This window comes from Heptranchias perlo, chromosome 13 (assembly GCF_035084215.1).
Source record: "Heptranchias perlo isolate sHepPer1 chromosome 13, sHepPer1.hap1, whole genome shotgun sequence".
In the NCBI taxonomy this organism is placed as follows: domain Eukaryota; kingdom Metazoa; phylum Chordata; class Chondrichthyes; order Hexanchiformes; family Hexanchidae; genus Heptranchias; species Heptranchias perlo.
Genome location: NC_090337.1, coordinates 52,273,210 through 52,291,083, shown reverse-complemented (window position 1 = coordinate 52,291,083; position 17,874 = coordinate 52,273,210). Strand labels below are relative to the sequence as shown.

The window sequence follows — 17,874 nt, the reverse complement described above, 5'->3', positions numbered from 1 at the left end:
GCATGATATCTGAACTTCAGCTGTCTTATGTTACCCAGTTAAACTGAATACACCCCCACCTAAAACATCTACACATTCATTCTTCTGCTTGACGAAATAAATACAACACGTGCTTTGTAATGTATCCAACAGTAAATGCTCTATTTGTGAAATGCGAAACATCTTAGCAGATCTTAAAAGTCAAAACCAGGGACTTAATTTCATCTATTTCTTTTAATGTAAAATCTAGCAGAGATACTAACATTTAAAAAAAATCTAGTCTCTCACCAACTCCCGCCCCAAAAACCCACTCATTTTTCTTTCCAGAATATAATTTTCTACTGTCAGCCAATCAAATACGCCAAGCTGGCTATGACCTACCAGGGGGTTACCATGGTAACATCTGCCTTCTGGAATACATGTCATGCATGTTAAGTGCTTTCCGGACACACAAACAGTATAGGACTGCACCAAAATATATTCATTGACTGATCAAAAACACATCTAATTAAAAGGATTTCCAAATGTGTATTTTCTGTTACGGTCAAAATAATTCTGTACAATATTTCATATTTTAAAACTGATTGCTCTTGGAATGAGAAATTCTTGCTCCCATTTTATGCAGCTGATCAAATGGTACAGTCCGGTATGCAGTCCTGAATTAAGCTCCTGATTGACGATAAAAATAGCTCATAGCAATGTGTAGCTTTACCTAAGACTGGAAGGTACTCTTGCTTACTACAAAATACTCACATGGGCAGCACCATTTGAAGTAAATGTATGCATTTTGTACTTGTAATCGACGCATAAAAACAATGTCACCTCTCTATTAGCTCTCCAAAATTTATAGACTTCCACGACTACTACTCCCTACCCCCCCCCCACCAACCCCCATCTACACCCAAATGTAACATGAGCTTTAAACAAAGCAGCAGCCCTCAGGCCATTTAACTGAATTCTTTTTTTTAACAATGTGACAATTTATAACCAACAGCATATTCACTGGTAAAAACCTGCCAAGAAAATTCTGCTAAAGCCGTTAGCATCAGCTACATAATGATTCCCCTCCCCCATTTAATCACTATAAAAATCAATCAACTAAACAACATGGAAGTAATCACATAAAACTCTAGTAAGGATCTTTCTTTTTCCAATAAAAAACAGACCATCCGCGTACTTCAAATGAAAATGTTAAATATTAACAATGTTCATGTCTTTTCCATGATATAAAATTCAGGCTAAACGATATAACCATTACCAGAGAGGTGACTTGGGCACTGGCAAGCCAGTTTACAGTTACCAGTGTAACATTGGCCCAGAGAACAATTGGGACCTGAAGTAAGCATGTAGACTTAAAATATTCCTTTGTTAATGTGAAGGTTTCAAACTTGGTAGCTAAATCAAACCTTAAGACTTTTTGTTGAAGTCCAGCTGCAACAAAGAATATATTAACTGGAACAAGGAATGGAGCACCATAACACCCTTTGATTACGAACAAATTTATAATTAAATGATACTTTATGCTAACAGTTTTCAAAGGATTAAAACAATCTGCCAATTTTTATAAGATAGATAACGTGACTGAACAAGCCTTTAATTAGTAAATGGAATTTGTTTTTCATCTTCAATTGTTCTAAATCTCTTCAATTAAAAGAAAAATTGTTACTAAGATTAAAAGCTAGAGTTAAGGACACTCCAGAGATCTGTACGGCAGGTTTTTTTTGCACCTTCCAAAGCATGATCTTCCCATTCTTGCATAAAAGCCTACACAATAGGCATGTTTTTGTCACATTCTTGCTTTTTTTTGCATTTACCACTTGTTATTCTCATACTTTATGGATCCTATTAGAAAGTATTCAATCTCTAAATTGCAGCAACTGGGAAATGTTTTGACTAAGTTTGCATTTAGGTTATTGTCTGGGCCTCCACCACAAGTTCCGCACCCTTGCCACCAATTCCATCCCCCTCCTAGGCCACTATCTCAGGCTGAACCAGACTATTTGCAATCTCTGCATCCTATTCAACCCCAAGCTGAGCATCCGACCCCATATGCCCTCCATCACAAAGACCACCTACTTCCACCTACGTAACATCACCTCACTCCAGTCCTACTTCAATCTATCTGCCACTGAAACCCTTAGTCATGCTGCTGTCATCTCCAGACTCAACTATTCCAATTCTTTCCTGGCTGCCATCCCAATTTCCAACCTTCATAATCTTCAGCTCATCCAAAACTCTGCTGCACGTAACCTATCCCACACCAAATCCTGCTCACCCATCACCCCTGTCCTCACTAACCTACACTGGCTCCCGGTCCCTCAATGCCTCAAATTTAAAATTATCATCCTTGTGTTTAAATTCCTCCATATCCTCACCCCTTCTATTCTCTGTAACTTCTTGCAGAACTATAACTGCGCCCCACTCAAGCTCTCCACTCTTCTAATACCAACCTCTTGTGCACCCCCCTTCCTTCACCTCATTGGTAGCCATGCCTTTGGCTGCATGCTCAGGAATTCCCTTCCAAAACCCCTCCATCTCTGCTCTTTGTTTAAAACCCAAATTAAAACTCACCTTTGACCAAGTTTTTGGTTACACTTCCTTATATCTCCTTCTTTAGCTCAGCAACTATTTTTTTTTTATTATGCCTCTGTGAAGCACCTTGGAATGTTTTGCTACATTAAAGGCTCTATATAAAAGCAAGTTGTTCTAGTAAATCTCAAATCAGTGCTAAATAAGAAGGTCACTGCCAGAAGCAACAACAGTAATATACTAAAATCCTTGAAATGTTGGGTGCATTCACACATTGATTGTAGTATCAATACAAAGCAGTTTGGCTTTGAACTGATGCTGCGGTTATAGTGTAAATGCAGCATGAATTTGGAGCCAGGAAGTTGTCTCACTCCACTTTGCTTCAGTCAGTTCAGGCTGAATAACATTAGCAAGAACTACATTCATAACGCATCTTTCACAATCCTTAGGACATCTCAAAGCGCATCACAGTCAATGAATACTTTTGAAGTGTAGCCACTGTTTTAATGATGATAAATGCAGCAACCAATTTGCAACAAACAGCAATGAAATAAATGACCAGCTAATCTGTTTTGGTGAAGTTGCCTAAGGAATAAATGCTGACCAGAACATACAAGTTTAGCTTCAATATGAAGCCAAAACTACTTAGCCCCAACACCAAACTTGTAGTGTGAATGTGCCATTATAAAAAGCACAAATCAGTATGCATCACTTTCTAAACAATACTTAACAAGTTAATTTTCATAGATTGCTACCAACACATTTAAAAACAATTCTCCAATTTGCCATTCTTCACATGGAAGCAGGTTATTCATGAGGGGCATCGCAACCAAAGTTATTCTGCATTCACACACACACACTTTTCAACAGGATCATTTGACAGTGATCACCAGCTGAGATCAGCTGAATTAGCACAGGCTGGGGATTGAACTTGGGACATTCCATATCAATACTGCACAACAGGCAATGCTATTCACTGAGCTATCAGGCAGCCATCCAAAAATATATGAATTTTGAATGTTCACGAGGGTCCTTTCAATTAAGTTCATGAAATTAAAATCTTGCCAAAGTAACAAGGTGATTTTCTACAAACAGATTTTTCCTTCACTGATGACGATCTTTACAACTTTCACTGGAACTGTAAAACAATATTACTAGAAATAAATTTTACCTCACAATTTTTAAGAACACAGAACCATCAGTATGAAGGTAAGCGTACAATAATTTAGGAGATTTGTTCATCCCTGGCAGCTTCAGCACCCTGATTCCAATTCATGATATTTCATACCACACCAGCCAAAAAAGGTTGCTGCTACCACTTTTATCACATCTTGGAAATGGGATTACAAGTTTCAGCACTTTGGTATTATACAGATCTAAAGTTTAGACGGTACAATTTTAAGTTCATCACAGCCTTAAAAAAATAGCATTACAAATGTAACATTCAAGCTGGACTCCAGTCACACCATAATGAAGTCCCAAAAGCAAAATACTGTGGATGCTGGAAATCTGAAATAAAAACAGAAAATGCTGGAGAAGCTCAGCAAGTCAGGCAGCATCTGTTTCTTTCTCCACATATGCTGCCTGACTTGCTGAGCTTCTCCAGAAATTTTCTGTTTTTATTCCATAATGAAGTCTGTTGCTAAGCCAACAATATTCATCGTAGACCATTCTCTCAAGAAGCTAATGAGGTCATAAAGGCTCCCTCATGAATTTGCAATGGCTATTACACCTGTGATGAATAGGCTGGATGTCATTGCATAGAATTGATTAGAATTCCAAACTTTTAAAGCAACTGTCTGCATGCTTTGCACTTGATTCAACATCTGTAATTTATGCTCTAATCATCAGTACAAAGTCTTTTGATATACAATACTGTGAGGGGAGGGGGTGGTGGTGGTAGTAGTAGTTAGCAGCCAAAGCTTTGGTACATATGTGTTTGCAAGAACAAAAACAGGACTGGAGAAAGTTTATCAGGTCAACAGCATTTATCTGAATCAATCCTGGAACTTCAAAGCCTTGTTGCAATCCTAGTTGTGGAGGCTTCAGCACAAAGTTAATCACGGTAACTACACGAGGAAGACCATTTGGCACATATTAGTTCATCCACTGAGAAGCACTCTACAGTTTCCGCCATTGCAACATCCAAATGTTTCTTAAATTCATCCAGAATTTTTGCCTCCTTCACTCTACTAAGTCCATTTCCAAATGTTAATCACCATGCAAAGAACTTCCTGATATCAGTGCTAAAGTTACCCATGTCTCCTTGTCCTACTCCCATAATTTAAAGTAACATCCAATACCATTCACTACCTTGTGAAGTCTCTTCTCTTCATTGCTTCCAATGCTTGAATGTCTCCCTCCCTTGGCAACCAGAACCGGAACAATAGTCAAGGTGTGGTCTGACCAAAGCACTGTACAGTTTGATCAGACTTACTATGACTGTTGTGGCTATGTGGTTCAACATTCTGTTGGCTTTGCTGATTGGACATGCATATTTATTGTCAAGTCTACGAAGTCTCCTACGTCTCTCTCCACTTCATTTTGAGCTAATTCAACACCATTCATGGAGTACGTGTGTTGCTTATTTTTCCATCTTATGTGCAGTACTTGCACTTGTCTGCATTAAATTTTATTAGCCACTGATCAGCCAACATAGTTACTTTGTCCAACTCATTCTATAATCTCTGAGCTGTTTCCTCCAATTCCACTGCCCTACCCAATTTATCAGCAAATGTAACTATTTTACTACAATGAATTTATGAGTCCAGGTCATTTATGTAAATAAGAAACAGTAGTGGGCCCAACACCAAGGCCAGTCTATTATCCATTTTCAGAATTTATTTACCCTGAATCTACTCAGCTTTGAGTTTGACTAATAGTCTTTCATGAGGGACTTTGTCATATGCTTTTTGGAAATAGGTACAAAGACAAAAAGGAAAAGGGACATAAAAAGCCAACTTTAAAAAAATGTTTGCAGAAGTTAGGTCAGAATGGTGTGGGTATTACTTTCCATACTTCAAGGATCATCATTTCCTTAGGGCTTCTGAATTGTGACAACTTCAAATTATTTGACTCTGCTAGCCTGGACTTAGATTAAGTGCAGCAAACTTAAACAGCAAAAATTGGTAACTTCGGACTGCTATCTTGGGAGTTTATATTTCAAACAGCAGAGTCAAAGAAATAGCCTTATACTAAATTTACCTGGTATAGAACCTGGATCATAAATCTTTCACAGTGAAACAATGTATTGTTAGGTAATAAAATGTCACTATAACTTGAGGGTGCCCATTTTGAAAGACAATATATCGTGTAACAACTTAATCTGACAAGTAGTACTTGCCTTTTAAATTCGAAATAGCTACACACCCTTATCTTTCACGCTGCCAAGTTAAATGGTTATAGGGCATAAAATATGAACACAAAGGTTCTATGCTGGAATAGAGAACACAGAGCTAATTGTCAGGAAATAAAACATGTCTTAATCAGTACGTGATCCTTTATTTTTCAAGAACATTCTTGGACCAATTATTTGTAGAAAGTTTGGGCCCCACTTCCTTCAGGGCTTTCTTGAAATTTATCTTATACCACATGTTACTTCCATTTAGAACAAATTGTACTGCAAGAAGTAGGTCACATTGGTGTGACTGAAATCAGTCCACAATCCCCACAGTAATATAACTGACATTTAAAATCATTTAAATTTTATATATAATTTTAATTATCTAACTATATGGTATAAACTGACGGCACAATGAAGACCCACACGATACAACTTATGCTATATATGCCCACTCACACAACACAAATCCCACACATTTTTAAAAATGTAAATAGATTAGAGTACCATAAGATATGATATCATTTCAGTAACTTGCAAATGAAAAACTATAAAAAGTTTTTAAAAAACCATTTTAAATGTAGCTCAGCTAAATATGCTATACAGATAGCCAAACCTGTTGGGGTTCATCCATAAATACTCAAGGATATATTGCTCCCTGTATGCAAAATCAGGATTCATCTTTGAGAGGGAGAAAGATTATTTGTCTGAAAATTATGAATAGACATTTACTAAGCAAACTTTCCCCATATTTTCCTCTCAGTGCTGACTTGTGATGGGGTAAGATTCCAAGGGTGCCAACAGCACTTCAGTATCACACTCAAATGACCAGTTCTTAATGAGTGAGCCTATTTAAATCATGGAAGACATTAAAGCAGAGTCGGATCCTATTCTCACCAAATAATCACACATACACTTTCAAGTAGGGTCACTGGATACTCTGGCTGATTATTTTTCCCTTCCATAGAAGCACCAGCCAATTGGAGTATTCAAACTGCTGCCATGGGCAGCACCAACTAACTCAAAAACAGACTGGGACTTAAACTGGGTCTCCTGGCCTATGTGGCTCACTATTACACCAGGCAGTGCTTTTATCCTCTAAGCCACTGAGGAGTGAATTTTAAAAATTTCAATTGATCGCAATTAGAGATAATAATAGCAACTTTCAGTAAGCGACTAGGAGGCCCAATATTCTGGATTAAAGTATAAATTTAAATTTCTAGTCAAGTATATGAATGCATTTTACCATAGGCTATTTCAGCACACAACAACTTGCATTCATATAACTCCTTTAACATCGTAAAATGTCTCAGTGCACTTCACAGCAGAAATTTTCAAACAAAATTTGACACCAAGCAACATAAGGAGATATTCGGACAGGTGTCCAAATGCTTGGTCTAAGAGGTAGGCTTTAAGATGCGTCTTAGAAAGAGAACAACGCGGAGAGATTTAGGGAAGGATTCCAGAGCTTAGGGCCTAGACAGCTGAAGGTTCATCCGCCAATGGCGGAGTGATTAAAATCGGGGATGCCCAAGGATTGGAGGAGCGCAGAGACCTGGGAGGTTAGAGATAGGGAGGGGAAAGGCCTTGGAGGGATGTGAAAATATTAAAGAGAATTTTAAAATCGAGGCGTTCCTGGACCGGGAGCCAATGTAGGTCAGCGAACACAGGAGTGATGGGTAAACAGGACTTGCTGCGAGTTAGGATACGGAGTTTATGGAGGGTGGAAGATGGGAGGCCGGCCAGGAGAGCATTGGAATAGTCAAGTCTAGAGGTAACAAGGGCATGGATGAGGGTTTCAGCAGCAGATGAGCTGAGGCAGGGGCGGAGATAGGCGATGTTACGGAGGGGGAAGTAGGTGGGCTTGGTGATAGAGCGGATATGTGGTCGGAAGCTCATCTCAGGGTCAAATAGCGTGCCAAGGTTTGAACGGTCTGGTTGAGCCTCAGACAGTGGCCAGGAAGAGGGCTAAGGAACGGAGTTTGTAGCAGGGTCCGAAGACAATGGCTTCGGTCTTCCCAATATTTAGTTAGAGGAAATTTTTGCTCATCCATGTCGGACAAGCAGTGTGACAAATGAGAAACGGTGGCGGGGTCGAAGGAGGTGGTGGTGAGGTCGAGCTGGGTGTCATAAGCGTACATGTGGAACCTGAATCGTGCTTTTGGATGATGTCCCCAAGGGACAGCACATAGATGAGAAACAGAAGTGGGCCAAGGGTAGAACCATGAGGGACTCCAGAGGTAACAGTGCAAGAGCGGAAAGAGAAGCCATTGCAGGTGATTCTCTGGCTATGACTGGATAGATAAGAATGGAACCAGGCGAGCACAGTCCCACCCAGCTGGACGACGGAGGAGAGGCGCTGGAGGAGGATGATGTGGTCAACCGTGTCAAAGGCTGCAGACAGGTTGAGAAGGATGAGAAGGGATAGTTTACCACGGTCACAGTCACATAGAATGTCATTTGTGATTTTGATAAGGGCCCTTTCAGTACTGTGGCAGGGGCAGGAACCTGATTGGAGGGATTCAAACATGGAGTTGCGGGAAGATAGGCACCAATTTGGTAGGCTAACATGGGGGTCAGGAAGGCAAGTTGGGTGGTCACCAGTTTGGTAGGAATAGGGTCGAGGGAGGAGGAGGTGGGTCTCATGGTCAAGATGAGCTCAGAGAGGGCATTAGGGTAGATAGGAGAGAAACTACAGAAAGATGTGAGTTCAGGGCTAGGGGAGGGGGGAACCGTAGAGGAAGTTTGGACGGTGGGCCAGGGGAAGGAAAGGAACCGGCAGAAGTAGCTGAATGGATGGTTTCAATCTTAGTGACAAAGTAGTCCATAAGCTCCTCGCACTTGTTGGTGGTGAGGGTGGAGGATGCAGGGAAGAGGGGTTTAAGACTATTTGTCGTGAAGAGAAGCCGGGGGTTATCTTTGCATTCCAGGTTGATCCTGGAACAGTGAGCAGTTTTGGCAGAGGAGAACAGGACCCGATATAGCACAAGATGAATACATAAAATGTAAACATCTGGAAATTGATTTGACCAAGCTCTAAAAGGATAAATAACTAACAGAAGGACAGAGTTGGCTCATCCCAGACCCACCAAACTAAAGTGATCCTAGCTCTGCTATTGAAAATTTTCCACACCTATTGTCTCTGCTGGGATCGCAAAAGTTGATACTTGTATAAAGTCTATTACTTTATATTCTATCAACAGAACTCAGCATTAAATACTTGATCGTTATGTGATTGGAATTACTCGGGCACAAATAAATATTAATTTTCAAGTCCAAGGAAATACATTTACCAACTAAGCCAACAGCTACTGAAACCAGGATTTTAAATGCTCATGAGCTACACCAGTGTAACACTGTCAGGATATTCATTTTTTAAATTGAAACACAAGCTGATTTTTCAAAATTACAATTTTCATTAAAAATATGTAAAGACCATTTTCCAGGCTGCAATTTATTGAAAGTATCAGCTGCACTTACATAACTAGTCTACTCTTAATAATTTAGTCTCTTTGCATTAAAAAAAAATGAATTATCCGGTAATTTGAACTAACCATAAATAACACATAGTGGGAACTTAGTGTGCAAAACAGTTGAATTTTCAACAATTCAAATTATATGACTTTGAATTGAGAGTGGACTGTATTAAAGCATAATGACATACCAGTTTCTTTTAAACTTAATTTATTTGGCTGATAACTGTTTCCTCCACTATCTACAATTCATTCCTCCCATGCAAGCACAATACCTTCCACATTAAATTATTTTTTCCAAACCATACAATTTATAATCATTTCACAATATAGTGCTATGATTATATAAGAAGTTTTAATAGAGGTTTTGAAAGCACAGGGAAGAATGCAACATTTTTTCTGCAGAAAATAACCAGACCACATAGCAATTATATGACATTTCTACATTATACATTAGATCATGGATGTTTGAGCTTTTCTCTTCCTCTACCCTCTCCCATTGAAGCCTCAAGACATATCTTTCATCCTAGCAGAGTCCATCAAATCCTAATAAATTGTCCTAATATAATTTTCACAACACAATCACTGGCAACTAACATGTTATATTAAAGTAAATTAAGAAAATATGCCAGTTGTACTTTATGCTGATCTTAAAATCTATATATTGCAGAATCACAGATCCTCAAAATGCTCTAACATTTATATGACACATTTGAAGATTGTAAATAAAAAGGTCTAATTCACTTGGTGCTTGTTTTCTGCAAACAGTAGGCTAAGTTTATTTTATAGCTTCAAAAAAATGTAGATCAATACCGCGTTTCAATGTAAAAACATCCTTGAAACAAAGGATATCAAACAACACACAGTTTACACCAATAGATTTTTTCTCATATATTCTTAGATTGCATAGGAATTCTGAATTTCCAAGAACTGAGTATTGGTTTTGAACTTCTCACATATTGTTTATAGTATACTTGCAAACGGAATACTGCCTGTTAAAGCCACACACATTTAAACCTCTTGCCTAAGAGTGGGGGAAGGGAAGAACAGGACATGGAATTTTCCAGAGCATGGTTTTACTTAAACAAGATGTGGAGATGCCGGTGATGGACTGGGGTTGACAATTGTAAACAATTTTACAACACCAAGTTATAGTCCAGCAATTTTATTTTAAATTCACAAGCTTTCGGAGATTTTCTCCTTCCTCAGGCAAATGTTTGCCTGAGGAAGGAGAAAATCTCCGAAAGCTTGTGAATTTAAAATAAAATTGCTGGACTATAACTTGGTGTTGTAAAATTGTTTACAATTACTTAAACAAGGAAGCAGACAGAGATTAGTTTTTTTTGGTGAAGAAGTGAGAACATATCCAAATTCCTGAGAATAATTTTGAAATATGCAAACAGCTTCGTACCTTAACAGCAGAACAGAACTGACTTCAGGATTTGCCAGGAGCACCAAAATATTGCAACGTAACATGCAAATAGAAAAGGACCATCTGACAAATATTCAACCTATTGGATTGGTATGGTTTCCTTAAATAATCAATTCGGTGTATCCATTACATTCTATAAATTACCACGACGCTAAAATACTGAACAAAAATCATGGCGCAAAAATTTGAATCAACTTGGACTGGAGTCCAAAAATAATGAGACCTGCTGCAAGAGTAACTTAAGCATGTAGACAGCGAATGCACTGTCTACTTTTACAATCAGTATGTTTAATTTTGCCACACCCACAGAGCAGCAGTCAATTTTGATGAGTGTTAAATTTATAAATGAATAGGTAGTGTAGAACACTAAGTGCCAAATTTTACCCATACAAGTTATTTGTCATTGTCACTTACTTTTACGAGGACAACAGTATTTCCCTTCTGGTCTGACTTACCATGCAGATTGCAAATGTAAATATTTGTTAAATGTGACTACTTTTAAAAATCATGAAAATAAATGCAGTGAACACTTCACATAAAAATTAATACAACGTTAACTAAAGTAACTGCTGCTTAAGTTGAAAAAACTGTTTCAATTTGAAAACAGTCTCATTTTTAAAACAACCAAATCGGGGTCATAGGCATAAAGTTACAACTCATTACAGGAACCTGGAAAAATAGTTCCTGGTGGTTCATCTGCCAAAATTAGGGATTCCTCTGCAGATTAATATCCTATGCTATACAAAATTTGTTGCAACCAATTTAAAATAAGTATACTGTTAATGACTCAGCAAATTTGAAAATAAAAACTACCTCTTAAGTAAATACAGAAAAATGGAAACGTTAATCTATGCCATTTAATTTTCAGTTATAGTTCTCGTATCTTAGTTTCTTTGGAGACATTTATTCTTGTGTATCAGGACAAGAAATTAAGGGATTAACAAGAGTAAAAACCATTAGTTCACCAACACAAAACAAAAACTGCTTCTATCTTGTAATGCACTCACTCCTCTGCCAGGCCACTTATACTCACATGGTCACTCATCCACTGCTAAATGTACCAGGCAACCCTTGTATAATATTGTGTGTTCTCTGGTTAACCTGGCCATAAAATTAATCATTTTCTGTATTAAAGATACCTAAACATTAGCAATGCTGCGTCCTTTCATTTGTCAGATCAATTTACTGATGGCTGGAGGGCAGAAGTTGCAGTAAGAAAAAGATTTTTTCATTTTGAAAGCACTAAATTTATTGCCAGGTTAAGCGCTTACACTATTTGAAAAAAAATCGTAGTGTAGAATATTTCAGCCCATTTTGAGTCGCTACTCAGATAACTCTGGTTATTGTATTATACAATCCATATTCCCATCATAGAACTATATTCATCACAGAAATCAATCTCCAACATTCAAGTTCCCTGTCCCAAAGAGTCCTAACTGTTCACAGACTGAAGAACAACAGTCCAGGCAGCCTAGGGCATCTCTCCATAGATGTTGACTGACCTGCTGTGTCTTTCCAGCATTTTCTGTATTTTTAAAATATGCCAATGATTCCTAGCTTTGAATGGAGCACGTCAAATTTGCTAAGTCATTAACGGTATGCTTATTTAAAATTGGTAGCAACAAATACAATAGGAACTTATTTGTCATTTATTCCAATGCTCTGAACCTGCCTTTAACAAAGGCTGCTAGTTGTTCCCCGCACTAGAGTCCCTCCTATTGTGTTGAAAAAAATCAGAAGTGACAAAGGTTGGATGGTTGACAAAGGAAGCTCATTCCTGCACAAGTGGACCAATGTACGATTCAGGACATATAAAAAGCAAAAAACTGCAACTTATGATACAAAAACAGAAAATACTACAAACAGTTCTGACGGTGATCACACCTGAAACGTTTACTCATCTGGTCTCCACAGATGCTGACTGACCTGCTGAGCATTTTTCAGCATTTTCTGTTTTTGTTTCATGAGTTATAATTGTGTCATGTGATCTGAGAACAGTTATTCTAATGCATTTATAGCATGGTACAGATATTTGCATGTCAGTATACAGCTATCTACATGGCTTTTACTGATATAAAAGACTTTATTTTGGGTTGTTGTATATCAAAGAAATGACTGACAATGACACAGGCACAATAGTTGATCCGTGAATTTTAAACACTTTCCCACAAGACTATTGCTTGAGTTTTGTAACTGATTACAAGTGAAGCACTTACATCAGTAACTATGGTTGCAAAGAATGAGTCCCTCCCTTTTCAACATGACAATACTCTTGGCATTAGTAACTTACTTTAGCCTGCTTCAGCTCAGAGTAAGAGAGCCAATTTAAAGAAACTAAAACCATGTTGTTCCTGAAGCCACACTAATAACGGTCTTGACCGTAAGTCATTCAAAAGCAATTCCCTAAGAGCATCCTGATCGCAAGTTACATATCTGGATGTTCTATTTGCTAATACCACCCCTTATTCTTAGAAATCAATCATAAATAGCACTAATTGAGGGCGTAATCAATTCCAAATGTTTAGCTCCAATCACTGCAGTAAAGGGCAAGCAAGTACAAAAAAATTACTTGGAGGTGAACACACCTACCTGACTGTCCAAAGAAGTTGCATAGTTTATCTTGCAGCTGAAGTTGGTACAATATTTTCTTGGTTCAAATCATGTTTTCCACTGGTCTAGTAAGAAATCTTCCCTCATTTGTTCACTTGGGAATTTCAGTCCACACCCACGACACTCATTAAGATTATTATATAAAATTTAAGGTCAACAAGATAGAAAGATGTGGAAAATCTGTACTGTGGCATCAGCAGGCAGGCCAAAGCTTTCCTATTACAGTGTTAGAAGCACCATTCTTTGGTTGAAATATTATACAAAGTCTATTTTACCTGACATCAGTCACAAAAACACAAGAAATAGGAGCAGGAGTAGGCCAAATGGCCCCTCGAGCCTGCTCCATCATTCATTAAGATCATGGCTAGTCTTCAACCTCAACTCCACTTCCCCGCCCGATCCCCATATCCCTTGATTCCCCTAAAGTCCAAAAATCTATCGATTAGATTTGTTACAGCTAGTAAAACTTCATACACAACTACAAGACTTTATCATCTACTCAGAGTACCCTGTTTAAGACTATAAATAAAGAGAACATATTCTTGTTTGCCAATATAGATCTGCTCAAGGAATCTTAGCACCAGTGCACCACAAGAATGAAATTTTAAAAAGCTAAGTCTATTTCATACAACAAACATCCATAATGTCTCCTACTGCATAATATAAACTTAGCTGTAATTCACCTGCATCTCAACAACAGTTTTCCCCCTCAATTCCTGAATCAGCTGGAGCACTCAATCAGTCCACTACCCCTACTGGGACAATCTTCTTTCCACCAGTAAACCTACATTTAATATACTATGCTAAAGTAACAATTCTTAAAATTATTTGACAGCACAATTCTACAACAAATAATAGACTGACACGAGTATTATATAAGTCACCCTGTACTGGTAAGTAGGAGCCTGCATAACAAGAGTCCGACACCTGTATTTGTGGGCAGCACTGAGAGTTTGTTCAGCAATAGTGAAGAGTTCTGCCAATATTGTTAAACATTTGCAAAATCCACAGTTAACATCTTAAAAAGGATATATCTCCAGAATCAGTAATTACTTATTTTGTCTCCAAAGCACAATTACAATAAATTGAATTTTCATATGAATTATAGTTGCCATGTGAAAGGACCACATGGAGAAATCTGATCTCAGATCTGTCTAGGTCCAAATATTTCTGGACAGTCTCTTGCCTAGCAGGACCTAACAAAGGATACATGGGAGTGAATTTAAAGCTATAATATACTAATCATATGAACCATATCAAATGGAAACATTATCTGAAACCAAAATTAATTCCAAACATCCACTTATTCCCAGTACTCATTTGCTTCCCTCTCCTGCTTTGCTCTGGGGAAAGGGATAGAGAAAAATGTGAGAGTACATTAAATGTAGCTGCCAGCGAGTGGTGTCCCTGACACACAAGGTGTGCATAAAAGAATATCCATGCCTTATCTCAAAACAACAACTTGTTTTGGTTTAACTGATCAAAATTTACTATTCTTAGTTTGTACATATTCTTTCCAACACTCAACAAGTAGCATGAAAGTAAATCAGGAGTGCAAATAAGCTTGGATTTCCAAATATGAAGCATACCCCACAACAGATTTACTTTGCATTATTTCTGTCCACTTTTTGCACAGTAGCATTACAAACCATCTCTTCATATCCTCAATTGAATCTATACACTCAAATGTTTTATCATTCATATTACACAAGTATAAAATACTGTACATCCTCAGCATATAAACAAACTACAGAACTGGGTTAGACACTGGTGTAAAATGTTCCCACTCCTCAAAAAGCAAAATTCAGATATTTTCAAATTGTAAGCTCAGCATTATAATTTGAATTACTTCAAATTTGGACTTTCCCTTTATCTTATTATCCTAATATTTACAGTTACCCTGTTCAAAGTTTATATTTAATTTCATGTTTTAATGATTTCAATGGCAGACAAGTTACTGCACTTTGCCCAGGCATTTCAAGTAACACAGACCTCCATTTAATATCATTGAGCCAGCGCCTTTTGTAAACAAATCTCCCTATCTCTATATGATTTTACAACAGAAAAATGTACAGCTTTCTTTTTTTAAAAAAAAGGTTGATATGTACTACCGATTTCACATCATCAAGAAAACAGAAGATGAAAACACAGTAAATTTCACCCTTCCCCCATCTCAAATAATAAAATTTTTAAAGAATTTCTCTCTCTCTCGTACTTGTAAAACTGGCTGCTGGGCGGATGGATTGCGTGAGAAAAACCAAGGACAGTCATCAGCATGTCGTCACCTGACTCCACTCAGAATAGTGTACTAACAAAAAAAATCGTGAGATCATATACTGAAGGCTACAAACCGTTTTTTTCTTGTTTACTAAATTAACTTTGTTTTCCAATATATCAAAATCCAGTAAGTATTATTCTTTTATTTGCAAACAGTCGCTTCATCAAACAAAAATAGCGAAGTGAGAAAATAAAACACACTCCAGCTTCCTACTCAGGCTTGTCTTTGTATCCCTGCACGTCCTTCGTCTGCTTGGCAATTAAACAACATTTGTATTTTAACCTTTTTTTTATATGTACGTGCAATGAAATGACGCGCAAACGTTCAAAATCCACATTCCACCGAAAATTAAACTTTAATATAAATTTCACCACTTTAACGCAGAGAACAGTAAAAAAATAAACATAAAATCAACAAGGAAAAGAAAGTCTTTTTAAAAGATGTGAACTCGAACTGAAGCCACATTTCCCGCTCCCCTCCCCCAAACACACACTATCCCAGTCCCGTCCTCCATCTTAGATCTGCACTTCGGTCGCCTTTTTTCACTTAAAAAAAGAATAAAAGTTCAAAAATACTGACCGTTCCTGCCCATTTTGGAACCGTTTTTCACTTCCCGTTCGACTGCGTAAGGAAATATCGAGTTTTAAAATTGATTAAATTAAAAATGGGAATAGTTAACACCGCGTCTTCACAGGACGAACAATCCTAAGCCGCCATCTGGTGGCATTTTCCACAATCGAATGGCGCAATGCAAATCCAGACAAACATTGCCCTCTGGCGGCCACCGTTCGCTGTCTGACTCGTGACCGCGCGCGAGAGAGAGCGACCGTTGCAAGAACATCGCGGGCGCGCCCACGCGCGCTTCGAAGATGATGGGGCGGGTGGCGTATGTACGCACGCGCTCTTCCTCCCGCGCGCGCGGTATAATGTACGTCATTACGTCGTACTATTGAATCATATAAAGGCCGGGCTGGGGGTGGCGCTCGTGATCTGGCTTGTTTGAGGTAGAGTTTGTTTAAGTAATTGATTAAAATGGCAGGCGGTGTTATTTGTAAAAAGCGTAACGGCCAAGAGCCTCATCGAGAAAGTGATTGAGGGATGCCCTCGCGCCCTTTTGTTTTGGAATATTTTAGTTTTTGTCTGTTGGCGCAGTGTTAGCGAGCGGCCATGATCTTCTAACCAAAATGCCGCCGCCATCAGCGGCCGTATCAGTGACCACGGGTGGAAACCGCGTAATGGCGGCGAGGCAGCAGGCGGCACAGAGTTATTCGAGATACAGTGCGCTGCTTGAAATTACGAGCTTTACAGCACAAAAAATGCACGTTAAAGGCAGGAAATTGCCTTTAAATTTAACGTTTTAAATGCTGTTTAGATGGGGTAGGAGGTGTGTGAGGGCAGCAATTTCAATGGTAACACAGTAAATTCGCTTACAGATGCGGGCGTTTTTTTCAGCACGAACAAACTAATTTCCTCGTAAAATCGTCCTTTGAATGTCACTTGCCCCATTGGAATGGTTCAATAGCGGGCCCTGTTTCCGTGAGATGTTATCACAGCAGGCAATAAATAATTTCCCATTTTTGGAGTAGTGTTTGCCACAACTAATACAGGAACTGCATTCATTGGTGTTGGGCGAATAGTGATTCAGTCATGTTCAACTTAAATCTATTGGCATTTCTTGCAACATTTGGGCCAGATCTTGTTCTCTTTTACAACTGAAAGCATTGGTTGAGGCACTGTCCACCCAGGCTAGAAGGACTGAGTGAGTGCTGTGTGTTTTATTGATATTCTGTATACCTGTCATGATTGGGCAGAGAGGCTCCAACTGACACTACACCAGAATCTAGGAGCTAAACCTGCTGCTTGCAGCTGAAGTGTGTACCTGTTGGACCCGTTCACTCTACTGGCCTTACCTTGCTCCCCACTCTTACAGGGAACAAATGACTACAAGCCAGCAGCTTTGGTGGGAGTAAGAGGCCTTGGGTACTTGGGCAAATCTCAGAAGTCAAAGGGGTGTACACAGGTTCCTCTAAAATGGGTCAGTGGATCTATAATATTGAACTGAAGATGTATTTGTCCCATAATTGTGGAGTTTACTAATGGGACATTGTGGAGCTATGAATAGAGACATGGAGCTCAGGGTGGTGCTTGCAAATAACGATAGAGACTATTTGGGACTGTTTTTTGCTCCAAGGCCCGCAAGGGTATACCATGCTAATAGTTGATGAGGGCCGTG

General features: G+C 38.6%; 1 protein-coding gene across 1 annotated transcript in view; it reads right to left on the bottom strand.

Annotated features, from left to right (window-relative positions):
- Positions 1-16,367, bottom strand: part of LOC137331596 (cohesin subunit SA-1) — a 163,183-nt gene extending 146,816 nt beyond the window's left edge. Inside the window, exon 1 of the mRNA XM_067995499.1 lies at positions 16,221-16,367. The gene's annotated coding sequence lies outside the window, so the exon portion shown is untranslated. The remainder of the gene's footprint in view (positions 1-16,220) is intronic.
- Between the last annotated feature and the right edge of the window lie 1,507 nt (positions 16,368-17,874).